Below are 5,493 nucleotides of genomic sequence, written 5' to 3' on the forward strand. Positions count from 1 at the left end.
GGGGGGGTTCCTTCAACGTAAATGTCCCGCGGGAGAAATTTGGTTTCCAGAGATTCCCGTCGTGGAGACGGGAGAGATGGCCCGTCTCCCCCAGAGATGGCCCGTCGATCATTTTCATGAAACGGTTGAAAACATTGAAAAAAAAAGATTAATTCTAGAATTAATGAAAGAAATATAATTTCGGATTTAAAGAAATAGATTCGAAATTAATGAAAGAAGTAATAAGGAATTAATGGAAGAAATAATTCTGAGAATAAGTGAAAAAATAATAAGGAATTAATGAAAGAAATAATAAGGAATTAATGAAAGAAATAATAAGGAATTAATGAAAGAAATAATAAGGAATTAATGAAAGAAATAATAAGGAATTAATGAGAGAAATAATAAGGAATTAATGGAAGAAATAATTCTAAGAATAAGTGAAAAAAATAATAAGGAATTAATGAAAGAAATAATAAGGAATTAATGAAAGAAATAATAAGGAATTAATGAGAGAAATAATAAGGAATTAATGGAAGAAATAATTCTAAGAATAAGTGAAAAAAATAATAAGGAATTAATGAAAGAAATAATAAGGAATTAATGAAAGGAATTAATAAAAGGAATTAATGAAAGGAATTAATGAAAGAAATAATAAGGAATTAATGAAAGGAATTAATGAAAGGAATTAATGAAAGAAATAATAAGGAATTAATGAAAGGAATTAATGAAAGAAATAATAAGGAATTAATGAAAGAAATAATAAGGAATTAATGAAAGAAATAATTCTAAGAATAAGTGAAAGAAATAATTCTAAGAATAAGTGAAAGAAATAATTCTAAGAATAAGTGAAAGAAATAATTCTAAGAATAAGTGAAAGAAATAATTCTAAGAATAAGTGAAAGAAATAATTCTAAGAATAAGTGAAAGAAATAATTCTAAGAATAAGTGAAAGAAATAATTCTAAGAATAAGTGAAAGAAATAATTCTAAGAATAAGTGAAAAAAATAATAAGGAATTAATGAAAGAAATAATAAGGAATTAATTCAGTAAACAATCACTGAATTAACGTAATAAATGATTACGAAATTAATGAAAGACATAAATTCTGGAAGAAATTCTTCTGAAGCAAATTAATGAAAACTCAGAATTACTGAAAGAAATAATTTTTGAATTTTTCAAACGAATAATTTCAGAATTAGATAGAAAATACAACATGTAGAAAAAAAATTACCAAAATTTTCATTTAGTTTCCGGGAAATTCATTAATTTCAATTTCGATTAATTTTAAATTAAGAATTTTTTTTTTAATGAATAATGTTGATTAAGTAGCGATTTGTTAAAAAAAATTTAGTACTTATAGTTAATAAATTTTGTAGAGAACAATATTCTGCAAAATAAATAGTAATTAACTCAATGAAATTATCGATATGAGAAATATTAACAAATATTGTTAATATTGATTCAGGAAGATCCCGTATTTTTCTTGTTTTTGGTATCCCTGGGATAATGTTATAGAAGTGAAGATACAGTCGAATCTCGTTACAACAAAGTCCAAGAGACCGGAGAAATCACTTCGTTATACGGGAGTTCCAGGTTTTTGCATTTTCCCTAAGTAAACATATTTGGGGGGATTAGAAAAGTGTTCTTTAAAACGAGAATCTCGCTTTGACGGTATTCGTTAAAACGGGCCCCCGATTTCGGAACCCCCCCCCCCCCACAATTACGTGTAGTTGATACTGAGCATAGTTGCTACGTTGTATAGCCTTTACCAAGGGTGCTCAACCTTTCACGATAGTGAAGGGCCACTTCATCGGTTTGAAAACTCCTCACGGGTAACTTGTCATGTGGAAATGTGCCGTGGGCCGGTTGAGTGATGTGGACCTGTGCCGCAGGTGGGTAACTTAAATGATATGGAACTGCACCATTGGCCGCTTAGACATCTGTGCCGCGGGTCACTCAAGTATTTTGTAAATGTGCCACGGCTCCGTTAATTTATCTGAAAATGAACAGCAGGTCACTCAAGTTACCTGGAAATGTGCCGCGGCCACGCCTAGTCGCTTAGGTGAAATACGAATGTACCGCATGCGGATCTGGAACCGTACCTCAGGTCACTCAAGCTATCTGGAAATGTGCCGTACGTTATTCAAATGATATAAATGTGTCACTGATCACTTAAGTGATATAGAGCTACATTGTCACTTCTTAATTGGGCGTGAAACTGCACCTGTGGTCACATAACGAATCTGTTTAACTCATGCGCTTAGTTGATTTTTCAAAATTACCTTTAAGGTCGTGATCCATATCAGATGACTCTGAAGGCCGCATTTGGCCCGCGGGTTGAGCATATATGTTCTACGTACTCCGTAAGGAGGGGAGGGGGCGGCGGCACGGGAAGCCTCATACACTTTTACGTGTGTGGAAGGCGTACGCAAGTGCATACGTAGCGGTATGAAAGCTTCTTGCGTATTTTTAGATATGTAAAAAAGTCTTCTATGCATTTCAAGATGGTGACTACGCCCTCTATGTATTTCATGGTGGTTTGCTTTTATAGGAGTACAAAATTCAAAGCTCGTTAAGAGGGTCATAATCATATACGAACATACACGGCGTAAAAAAAGAGTCAGGTTGTGTAGTGGTTGCTCTTCCCCCCCCCCCGCAACCGTCCCGCTGGTGATGCAATTAGCCGATTCCGGAAATGTTAATTGACCAGCCATGGGTGCGTGTGATTGATGCTGATTTGAGTCTTCTTTTTCTACGAGACGGCCATACACAGGGGGCCACGGCGGATGTTGCGAGGGTGAGAGCGAGAGGAAGTTTCCCTCGTGGTGCCTTCCTCGCACCACGTAATAAGATACGATGATAATTCACCTGTTACTTTTAGAAAGGTGAGGTGGGTGAGCAATGGTGACGGCTCATCATAATGGTGGCACTGTGGCAGTTTTTGCGCAATTGCCTCCAAATAACAGGGGTTAAACGATTTCCTATGGCTTGTAAACGGACTTTCTTCTTCGTCAAGGATACCATTTTTTTCCCCCCTTGTGGGAACCCACCGCCAATATCAACAAACAATATAGCTTCCAACTTGGCGGTTTATGTTATGTTTGGCGAATTTTAAAATATGCTGGTTGGGGGAGATTGTAAGTGAGATGGCTATAGAGCAGTGTTTCTTAACCTTTTTCAGCTCGTGGCCCCCTGTCCTATGTCCAGGGCCCCACCTACCCTCATTCAAGAGTGATATACTTTCTATTTTTTCATTATGAATGAAATTTTTAGTAAATCAGATCAATCTCTGGAATCCTGGCTAGGCACGGATTCAAATGGTGGATTATCATCCCTTCCAGGCGTCAAATTATATGGTAAAAACGATCTGTGTAAAATACGGGACGATTCAACGAACATGCACGATAAATCGACCCTCTCAACACATCAACCGTTGCTCTGGCGGCCCTCCATACTTAGTTGGAAATAACTGCTTACGTATGAAAATCCTAGTACCAAATCCCATATAGTGCAGTCCCCCTCCCTTCATTATAGACATGAAGACCCGGGTCATGCCCACATAGACCCAAGGGTTAAGATGCCCCTGGTTCTATGAACGGATCTGATAGATTCTGAAAGAAGTAATATTTTTCAACCAATGTTTCACTTTTAAAGCTTTTCTCTTCACAGCTCTCTATGACTCCCTTCACCACCTGTCGTGGACGACCTTTCTCCTGATTTTCTCTCGTGGCCTCCCTAGAATATCCCAGGACCACAAGGGAGCCATATGGCCCCAGGTTGAGAACCACTACTATAGAGGTTGAGCCCGATTCCTGAATGAATAATATGGACATTTTCTCAGGATTCGTTTTTTTTTTCTCGAGGGGAGGAGAGCACGCTTGGGAAGGGATAGCCTCTGTAATGCCTGTTTTCCCCCCAGGGTATTAGAGCAGCCCATAGGAGTGTGCGACGGGTGCGGTCGCAACAGGCCCCGCACTTACGGAAAAGAAGTGAAAAAACAATACATGCATATTAAAAGTTGTAGTAAGCAAATGTTTCTGAGATTCCACTCTGATTTGATTCTGGAAAAAAAATTCCATCGATTCTGGAATATCCATGGTGCACAGGTAAAAAGGACCTATGGTAGCTTACGGGTGAACCGTTGATCCTAGAGCAGTGTTTCCCAAAGTGGGCAATATCGCCCACTAGCGTGCGAAGGAATGGTCCAAAGGGGTACTGGCCTAACCCGTCAACGCTGCTGCCGCTAGAATTGATAGACAAGTGTATCGGTTCGAAAATTCATATAATAATGAAGAACGATAAAGAAATCGTCGGAACGTTACTTGGGCTCGATGATTTCGTAAATATGGTGCTGGAGGACGTTACTGAATACGAGAGCACTCCCGGAGGACGCAGGATAACAAAGCTGGACCAAATTCTCTTGAACGGTAACAACATAACGACGGTGGTCCAAAGGGGCGACAGAAGCTGCGGATTTAACATAGGATCCTATGGATTCACTTGAGTTGGGGGGGGGGGCGATGGAATAAAAAGTTCGGAAAACTATGTCCTAGAGCAGCGGTTCTCAACTTTTTCTGACTCGCGGAACCCTTTTCAGTGAATAATTTCTCTGGCGGAGCCCTGTATAACTGGAGGAGCCCTTTTTAGTATATTATTTATATGAGGGTACCCTTTAGGCCTCTTTTTTTGTTTGTTTATCAAATTTACTCTGATTTATTTTATTATTCTCGAGTGGGCGCGGAGCCCCTGGGAAGTGCACTCGAAGCACCGGTTGGGTACCGCTGTCCTAGAGGCATACTTTCAATTAGAAAATTACCCAAAATGCCAAATAGTACTCAGATATGTCATTCGTGTTGCAAGTGGTTTTATAGTTCACGGGTTTCGAACTGTTGCTTCCGGAAACCTGGGGCTCCATGACATCATTTCTGCTTCTCCGGAGGATCAAACCCCACGGAACTGATACTCGTAAACCTCTACTTTGTGTGTGTGTGTGTGTGTGTGTGTGTGTGTAAAAAAGCCCAAATGACTTGCATGGCAAACTAACAGAGTGTGCAAGCATCTGAGGAACCAAAAGAAAAAAGAACGACGAGGAGAGCGAGGAGAAACGAAAACAGTGACCTAGAGGGTGTGAAAGCATGTGAGCGACCGTAATAGTTACTTAGACACAGAGGCATATTTACGGTGAGGGAGAGAACTAATTATACAGGCTATAGTCCAGAGCAGCTAATTTGGGGGAAATGAGTATTCAAGAAAACTAGGCAAGAAATGGGTGAAGGACGGAAAAATTTGTATAGCCCAAAAATCACAATACAATAAATCAACCCCCAGAAAGGGCCCAAAAACTATGTGGCCCTTGTCAATTGCTCGAATTTCCGCGGGGAAAAATGAGGCATTTGCCCAAGCAGCAACTGTTATTTACCACAGCACTTGATCCAATCACTGTGGTGTGCCCCCATGTACCCGAGAATGCCTTGCGAGTCGTATTTGACGGGACCCATGAGTTAAGACTGC

At 39.4% G+C, this 5,493-nt stretch overlaps 1 pseudogene; it reads left to right on the forward strand.

The window, feature by feature from the left end:
• The first annotated feature begins 4,077 nt into the window (after positions 1-4,077).
• LOC149083625 (U6 snRNA-associated Sm-like protein LSm5 pseudogene) lies at positions 4,078-4,486 on the forward strand (annotated as a pseudogene).
• The last annotated feature ends 1,007 nt before the right edge of the window (positions 4,487-5,493 follow it).

Source organism: Pholcus phalangioides, unplaced genomic scaffold, assembly GCF_987345545.1.
Source record: "Pholcus phalangioides strain wild (caught in Gottingen) unplaced genomic scaffold, Ppha-v1.0 ptg000008l_1, whole genome shotgun sequence".
Classification (NCBI taxonomy): Eukaryota; Metazoa; Arthropoda; class Arachnida; order Araneae; family Pholcidae; genus Pholcus; species Pholcus phalangioides.